The 9,685-nt window shown below is 35.3% G+C and overlaps 1 long non-coding RNA gene across 1 annotated transcript; it reads right to left on the bottom strand.

Moving 5' to 3' along the window:
- Positions 1 to 1,357: 1,357 nt before the first annotated feature.
- On the bottom strand, positions 1,358 to 5,001 carry LOC110542371 (uncharacterized). Its single transcript, XR_009590834.1, has 3 exons — positions 4,728 to 5,001; positions 3,280 to 3,455; positions 1,358 to 2,028 (listed from the first exon to the last, which is right to left on the bottom strand). It is a non-coding gene; the product is annotated as an uncharacterized LOC110542371 (long non-coding RNA).
- Positions 5,002 to 9,685: the final 4,684 nt, after the last annotated feature.

The following is a 9,685-nucleotide window of genomic DNA, read 5'->3' as shown; positions in this document are numbered from 1 at the left end:
ATTCATGTTGATAATCCTGTGGCTAGTCCTGCGTCCACTCCGGTAGAATTTAGCCACAGGAAGATCATCTTTGTGACATGGATTTGGTCTATATTCAGGCTGCTAACCCAGCTCATTCTCACACTCTGAGCATCCCCGCTAAGTATCAGAAGCATCAAAGAACAACATGAAAAATGCTGGGCTTGACGTAGGGCATCATCAGCCTCACCTGACTATTCATAATTAGGTAAACAAGTGTTTGTTAGAAAAATATATTTAGAGTAGGAGAAAGTGTGAGGAGGCTGGGGTCTTGGCTCTTGTCTATTGATCTGTTCTTGACATCTTGCTGTTGTTTCCAGAGGTGACCTTGCAGACTGTGGACGTTTCCTTGACAACCATAATAATCACTTCCAGCACGCAGGGGAAATGCTTCTCCGCTTGTTTTCTAGTCCACTGCCACAGAGATACTGTATTGAGTCAAAAAAAAGGAAGACCCTCTCCTTTCTAAAGCAGCACGTGGCTCTTTGGTGGCATTCACATTATGCTAGAAAACACACAGTAATGGTAATCATGAGATAATTCTTCCTTCTCTCAGAAAAAGGACACTCGTTCTGTACTGGTGCATGTTTTGTTCTAATTACCCCATGCATAAGCTTATGTGCCCAGTGTGCATGTGCACACACACACACACACACACACACACACACACAGAAACACACACAGAGAAACACATTCTCCCTTTTATCTTCTATTTTCTGTGTATGTGCTTTTTATCAATGTTCTACTTCTGGTGTGTTCTCTGTTTTACTTATCTCTTATTCACAGTAATAGTTGCTTTATCCATTTACCAAATTTACAACATTTACCAAATTACAGATTAAAACTTCCCCGATCACAAGGCTGGAGAAACTTGAGCTAGGTAGCCCTGTGTTATTACATGATGAAATGGAAAGTGTAATAGATCTTGAAATCAATGTTGCTTACAATCATTTTTTTTAATTCACATTTTCTCCCGTTCATTTAAATAGTATATTAACATTTCATTTTCTCTGCTCTTTTTCTCCTAAAAGCAGTTTAAAACTTTGTTCTTGCTATTGATGATGCATGTTTATAGCAATTTCATACAATTCAATGGCAATGTTCATATCACAAAATAGCTGAGAGTCCCAGTACATTGGCTATATACCCGTATTCATGGGGTTATTTTTGTCTGGGCTTCATGTTCATAGAAACTGTTTAAATTATGTAGTGGTTTGTCAGGAAAAACATTAATCATGAGAGATCCTTCCAGACGTTGTATTTATGTAAATAACTAAATAACCTAGTTTTCATGTGAAGAATGGAATATCACAAAACTGAAATTCACAATCAAGCTCTCTCAATGTACAGAAAGAGTTTAATGAGTTACTTCATATGCAAAAAATGTATGGAATATAAACTTTGAAATACTGTTCAACAAGTATTACAAATTCAATGATTGTGAATAGACTTTATTATAATTAACTTAGAAACTCACATCCAAATTGAACCAGAAAGATATTGCAACTCTGAATTTTATGTGAAAAATCTCAAATGTATCCTTTGGTCACAGATCTTGGAATGATACAAGAAATTTCTTTAATTCTTTTTTTGGTTACCAAATAAAATGATCACCATACATTCAAGTATCACAATTACTTTTAACTTTATTGTAAAGTGTGTTATTTTATAACATAATGAGTCAACAATCTCTAATGAATTTATTGTATGTGCATACACGTGGCTTCAGTTAGGAATGTTCTCAACTGAACAAAGCCACATATTACCACTTTTAATGAATGTGTAATAATTTAGGACCTATATCCATGAAAGTAGCATATCACAGCCCATAAAAATGTACAATTATTATATATGTGTGAAAATTTTTAATGATGCTTGATGTTCAACAAGCATCATTTCTTTGTTTAATCAAATTGAGATTGGCATTTCTGGGATTCTTCTTTCGATTGTTCATGTTTCTTTCTTCATGGACTCAAAATGGATGCAGCTTCTTTCAACATCACAATCTGCCTTTGAGAAATAACAGAGAAGGATCCCCCTAAGATTATGTCAGGAATGCCTTATACCATGCCCTCGCATCAGAGAAAGCAAAATTTTCCATAGACAACTTGAAAAGTTTATACTCATTTTACACGACCTCCTATCTAAAGCATGTTCCCACTTGCCAGGGAACATGAGAAGTTAGGTTTAAAACTCTGTGACCTATGCTGATAATTGATGAGTAACAGAGCTACTGGAGTATGAATTAAAAATAGTACGTATTTATTTGAGAATAGATGAATGAACACATATATGATAGGTAAATTACAAATTTGGAGAGAAACAAATTATATATGACTTGACATATAGATAGTAGATAGAAGATATATAGATTATAGATAAAGACAGATATGTAGATAGTAGATGGTGGTAGAAAGATGGTAAATGGTAGATGGATGATAAATAGAAGAGTAGATAAATGATAGATTAGGTAATTGATAGGTTTATGATAAATAAATTATAGAAAGTAATAGATAGATAGATAGATAGATAGATAGATAGATAGATAGATAGATGATGGATCTGGTAGCTATGTATAATGGATGGATAGATAGATTATAGACAGAAAGAGAGATAAATGATAGATATATCGATGATAGATGATTCATAATTCTAGATAGATAGAAGACAGATATAAACAAATGATAGGTGGGTAAGTAGACAGATGATAGATAGAGGGATGACAGACAGATTAATAGATGATAGGTATAGTAGATAAATAAAAACATAGATAGACATATAAATAGACAATAGGTTATTGAATATGGATAGATGATGAAGTTAGATATGATATGTAGATGGTGATAGATAAAGATAAAATAAAGATCAATAGAGAAGCTTAAAGAGGTAAAATTTCTCTGCCATAGCTTAAAATATAAAACTAATTATTAAAAATTAGAGTTGTTAGATAAAGCCACATAAAAATGCTGGTAAGTTCCTTTCATGGTAGAGATTTGTTGGTTACCAAAAATATCTTAACCTTGTATAGACTAGTGCCCAGAGCAGACACAGTGCTTAGAAATCTCAGTAAATGTTAGAAACCAGTATGTTTTTCCTATTAACAAGTCCAGAAAGGCAGCAAGAAGGAACCCTTTAGATCCCTCACCACTCTGAATGCCCAAAGTTTAAAATCCCATACATTGTGACCTGTGTAAAAATTCCTTCACATTCGTCTTAAAATAGAATTTGAAGGGCTAAGCTGTTACAGTCTGTCTTGTTTACCTTGAAAATGCTTCCAGGCACTCTGAGAGCACTTGCCATTATTAGCATTCTTTCAGCTCCTTCAGGTGAGTGTGCAACATGAAAGCAAAGAGGACAGTATGATTGTTGTGGGATCCAGACAGTAGCTTCAACTTCTAGGACTTCTTTGCTCCTTTTCCTCTCAGGATCCACCATACCTTGAGAATTAGATGAAGGGACAGGTTGTTGCCTTGTTTGCTATATCTCAGTTTACAATGGTGACCTCTGTAAAATATTCATTCAGTGATCACTGGTTGCCTAAGTAGGTAAAAATTAATCCTGTGTGGAGCAGCCAGCAATTAGTCTTTCTTCCTTTAAGGTAAAAAAAGTCTTTCTTCCTTTAAGGTAAAATTCAAGAAACTCTATCACATGTTTCTGTAATGTGGTTTGCACAGAAAGGGTTAAGCATCATACCTATAGAACTGATTAGGCTACAGAAATCTCAAAAGTGGGACTGTATGTTTAGGTTCTGTGTATATCACCAAGCCGGGAGCCGGACTCTTAATAAATGCTGGTAAAATGATTTCTATTTCATGATTATTAAAATGAGGACAATCAATGCTTTTGTTCGAATATTTAAAATATAACAAAATCGGCTCATTTCCCATGAAGAGCCAATCTCAAGACTTCGTTCTAACAACATAGCTCGAGTTCAAGCTCATTCAGTTTCCAAGCCAGTAGAAATTTATACAATGACAGCCACGTTGTGTGCACACACCAGCACATGCCTCATGTCACAGAATGGCCTTTTCTCAGATTGTTCAGCACTAGGAAAAAAGATTTCTCAAAGAGGACAAAAGGATTCTCCTCAGGATTTACTGCCCCTAAGAAGTACAATAATATAATCTTTGAAGAGTAGGATTCTATAAAAACATGTTTCTTTTATATAGTCCAAGCACAATTTTTAAGCATTAAAAATGAGGATACTGTGATTTTTATGGCTATAAAGCTAAGATACCAACTTACTAAAAAATAATAGGTTTTATTGCTCAGATCACATGTGAAACACAGCTCACTGTCAAAACCGTGGTAGGCATTTTACAGTGGAGGAATACAGAATATGTAAGGCAAATAAGAATCTTCTACAAGTCAGCCCTTAATTCATAAAAAAGCTTCTTTATTGCATGCTCTTCTCCCTTATCTGTGATTTCACTATCTTGCTTGAGGCTTATCCAGGATGGCATGAGCCAAGGCAACATGACCACCCTGCTGCCCAGTGAGTTTGAACACATACACTGTTCTTGATGTCAGTAAAGATATGGTTAGTGCATGTGCTTCTCTCACGGGTGAGTCCAAACGTTTTTAGTTCAGGCAGTTTATTCCACTGAATGAAAAGGAAGCACAAGAAAGCAAAAGGAACAGCAAACAGACAGACAGACAGAAATAAGTCAGCTAAGAAGCAGCAGGCTGACACGTTAATTGAACATTACCTTTTCCTCATAGTGAGGGGCATGCATCACGGTCATTTCTGTCTCTCCTCACAGTGCTGATTTCAAACCCCCAGCTGAGAAGGCAGCTGTGCAGAGCAGAGAACTGGTGAGCACAGCGGGAGTGCGGCATCCTAATGCTACTCCCAGAAACTCTTGCTTTATTTCGGTTGCCGTGTTGTCATGAACAATGCCAGACACGTGCAAAGATGTCCTCTTTCCCAGTGGTGGAACAAAGATCACAGTGATGGGTTCTCTAAAGACTTCAAAAGCCCGAACCACCTCACTTTTATTGTTATTTTCAGTGTAGCCTCCAAAGAGAAGGGATTGGCTGGTTTTCAGGGCGTTTGAAATTCAGGAAAGCACTCATTAATCATATCTTAACAGAATGGATAATGGCAAAACAGACAAGGAAGTTGAAGCCCAGGAGAGGAGTGCTGATTGTCTCTCTCCTCCCCTAACCAAAGAAAGAAAAACAGAATAAAGACAAAAAAGAAAGAAAGAAAGAAAGAAAGAAAGAAAGAAAGAAAGAAAGAAAGAAAGAAAGAAAGAAAGAAAGAAAAAGGCTGCCCAGTTGCACACCAGGGCTTGCTCTTTTCCCACATTGTGATATTGGAAAGTTTCTCATTAATAAAACATCATATACATGTATAAGATAGATGTAGCAATACAAAATAAAGTGAGTCGAAATAAAACTGCAGTTTTTTAAAAAGCCCTTGATTATAGAATTACTTTCTATCTGTTGCCATGTAGTGACAGTGAAAATGTCTCATGCAGTACTCTGGCAGAGAGATGAAAAGTACTCACAGCAGAAAGACTGAGCAGCACAAAGGACACAGTCACTGCACGCATGATGTGACGATACAGCAAAGCAGTCACGAATAAAGCATGCCACATTCAGTGGCAGGAATTCCGAGGAGGCTGAGCCTTGAGAATCACAGAAGAGCGAAGTTTACCTTTCTGAAAACACAAAATATCAATATGCATTCCTAACGTAAATGTACATCTGCGTTAGTGTCTACTTTAAGAGTTTTTGGGTTTAGTACTTAAAATCACATTTAATTTTTTAAAAACTTTACAGCTCTATTTTATTGTTCCTAAGTAATTGAGTGCTTTATCACAAAACTTTATCACAATCAAGCATAAAAGTGAACGTGAAAATGTTTAATACATAAAACTAATTCCAAGGTACTTTAGGGATGTCTCACTTTTTATCTTCTCTTAATTATACACGTATACCTGGAGAAATACATGGGGTTAAAAGAGTAAAATTCGTAAATCTTAATTTAAATGTGGATTTTTTTTATCTAATAGATATTTATAAGCATAAGCATAGTGCCCAGAGAATTTTGTAACTTTGACGCAAAACAAAATTACATACAACAACAACAAAAAAAAAAATCGGATATGACAATCATTGGCATATCTTCACTCAGGAAATTTTTCTTGTTCATCCGATAAAACCAAAACTATTAGAGAAAATAGAAGAATGACATACAACTACTGTGTAAAAACAAATTCTCAGTCAAGTTACATAAACTCAAGATTGTCATCTCATTTTGGATGTTAAATGAGCTGGTTTTGTAGAGTCTTGCAACCCCAATGTATTGGCCTTACATTTTCCCTGATGTTACTAATTTCTTTTACTTGTCTCGTCACAATACCCATTGTGTGATGTCCACTAACAGGAAGAACTTCCCCTGAATAAGTCAATGTTTCCTCTAATAAAATGTTATTTCCTAAAATGCCAATCACCTTTAGTAGCAATATACTGAAGTCTATTCAAATATGCTACTTATTCTAGAAAATGAATAAGATTATTCTTAAAAATTGAGTAATAAAATCTGTTATGTTAATATTTTAGAGCTGTATTTTTCATCATGTGCCAAAACAATTACAAATAGCCTAATTCTTTAAGCTTAACAACAAAATCTGACTTGACAATAGTAAAGATGTATGAAAATGAGGAACACAGACACAAAGGGAGGGACTTGACCTGATGAACCATATAAAATTTTAATGCACTAATGGTTATTTTTCACTTTTAATTGACACATGTTTGCACATCATTAGCAGAGTATGGTAATTTGATACATATGTGCAATTTCATAATCCAATCCATCTCCTCAAATGCAGTACCTGTGTGACAGCAGAGTCTGAATACATTTCCTCCGGCAATTTTGAAGTGTGAAAGAAACTCATGTAGGCTACAATTGACCTTTTCTGTGAGACACCAGACTGCTTTTCCCTGACTCACTGTATTGTGATCCTTTACCCAGACTCTCTCTTGCCACACTCCCTCCCCTTCCCAGGCTCTTCCAATTTATAAAACAAGCCTATAGTTTTAATTTTCACAAACGGGTGAGAAACTAATAGCATTTTAGATTAGGCCATGAATGTATTTTCCACTTAGTATTGGAAAAGCTAATGTGAATTTAATGAGAAATGTAGGACTTCTGTTAGGTAAGTGACAAAGAGCATGAACAGAAACTTAGAAAAGCAAAGGTAGGACAGATAGACACGGAAAAAAGAAATACCAACTTTCCAAACAAGCACCAAAACTCAAAATGACATTTCATTTTTGTTTATTAATTAATTTGAGATATGCAATACTCAACAATCACATTGCTATTCATAGGTCAAATTGGTACTTGACAGGAAAACATGACAGCACGACACGCACATCCAAAATGATTACTCATTCGCTATTAAAACCATCTAGGGGCTCCTACTTTAAAAACGTTACATTTTTAACAATGTTTAAAATAGTATCTCAGCACTGGAAAAGTCAAAATAATAACTAAATATCCAATAAAATAAACCCTTCACAACTGAGAATGAAATTTGTCCTTGGCAATGTGGAGAAAGTGTGAAGCTGTGATTGCTACTGCAATCACCCGATGTGTTTCTGTACCCATGTCAAGACCCAGGCAAGAATGCTATGGACCCACAGAGCAACTGAACATCACCTTCCTGTCTCCTGGCCGTGTACACTTACCTACACAGAAGCCTTGCTCTCACTCTTTCTCACTTCGTAGAAGTATTTTTTAAAAAGCCAAAAGTTAAACTAGCCCATCTTTCTAAAAACATCCAACTCAGAAATGGCTCTTTCTGCCTTAGGAGAACTGGCTTGCCTAAGTTCTTGGAAAAAAATAATAATAATAATCCAGTATTTCCCATCTCAACACTGAAATCACCGAAGGACCTTTGCTGGATGCTCTTCCTTGCAGTAAGATGTATCAATCTTATTCTGTTTTGCTCAGCTGTGAATGGTCAGTGGCAGGTGCAGTTTAATAGACTGACATTGACAATCTCTATGCTGAGTAGAATTCAGACACTTTAATAAGAGCTTGCAAAATAGTGGGGCATGCTTATGCCAACATAAAAAACAGGGAAGGCAAACAGAGTATAATAGTTCAAAATACTAAATTTATTGGTAATCCTAGGGTTTCTTCATTTCCATCTCTATTTCCTTATATTATTGATGTTAAATAAATTATGTTTCTAAAAATTGTTAATATATATGAGAGTAAAATATATCTTCTCCATTAAATTTAAAAAAACTACCAATGCATACATCTGGAAACTTTATATATTTACAAAGGAAATAATGTGAACATAAGATTAATTGATACATATTATTAATTAACTTGCTGTCCTTAAGCTGACAGTTAATAAGGTTGGTTGATTTCACTATGTATTTATTTAATTTATTGATATATACAATGGCTTGATTTATAAGCAGTTGTTCATTATTTGATATGTTCAACAACACAGTGATTAACTCATCTCTATTAATTCATTCTTTATTTTGGTTCTTCCATTTCTCATTTTAGCAGACATTGAGCTTCCTTAATTCTCCAGACCTTTTCCAGAACTAGGTATCAATGAACTGACTTGTTCACAATAAGTATCACAATGGGAAGACAGGAAAAATATATACCAAACAGAGGGTCAGATGCCCTTTTCACATACATAAATGGTACTGTGGAGGAAAGTCAAGGACACGTCTACTGTCTTGACAGGCATGTCATGGAGGTGTCTAAAGATGATGTCAGAAATGAGCTGATGCTCAGCCCATCATAATGTATACATTACTAGGCTGCGTGTGTGTATATATAATTAAGAGCTGAAATAAGAAAGATAATTGATACTTCACCAGATTAGAGACACCAAGGTCAATGTGGGAGCAATGATAGAGGGTTTGTGGTAGGAGTGGAACTTGATCTGGATCTTATAAATCTGAGGAGTGGGGAGGGCAAGAAGATTTAATCACAAAAAAGTATTTGTTCTAGCTGGTGACCTAATAGACAATATATCTTTTTTATAGAATTGTTTATGTATAAACAAGCACCATATAAATTATGAAAGGAACTTTAGTTTTGAGTTTAGTTTTAGTTTAATGATTTTCATTGTTTATGTTAACTTCTCTTTTTCATTTTTTTATTTTTATTTTTTACATTAATTACAGTTATTCACTTTGTATCCCAGCTGTGGCCCCTCCCTAATTCCCTCCCAATCCCCCCTTCCCTCCCTCATCTCCTTCCAAATGGCCATTTACCAGAGTACCATTTTTGAGTCAATGGAGGTTTCCCACCAAGAGTCAGCTGAAAAGCTCAAAAAAGAATCTTCTGATGTAATCTGTTACCCACAAAGACGTGACTTGTCTATTAGGATATCACCCATAGAACAACAAAGAGAGTTTTATGAGACACTGTGTTTTTGCATACTCGGAACTGAGAATTTGGCTAACTATGAAAAAATTAGAAGGCAACCATTCTTTGATTTTTAACTAGCTGCAGGTTAAAGAAGATCAGTCATATTTTGATGGAGAAAACTTTTGTCAAGTTTCAAAGGTATAAAAATACAAAGTGCAGGGAAGGGTATATTTCAGGCTTTAAATTGGACTTGGAAGAGATGCAGGCATAGTTACATATGGCAGGCAAATGGAGACCCTGCCA

Source organism: Meriones unguiculatus, chromosome 3 (assembly GCF_030254825.1).
Source record: "Meriones unguiculatus strain TT.TT164.6M chromosome 3, Bangor_MerUng_6.1, whole genome shotgun sequence".
Lineage (NCBI taxonomy): Eukaryota > Metazoa > Chordata > Mammalia > Rodentia > Muridae > Meriones > Meriones unguiculatus.
This window is presented reverse-complemented; position numbering and strand designations above follow the sequence as displayed.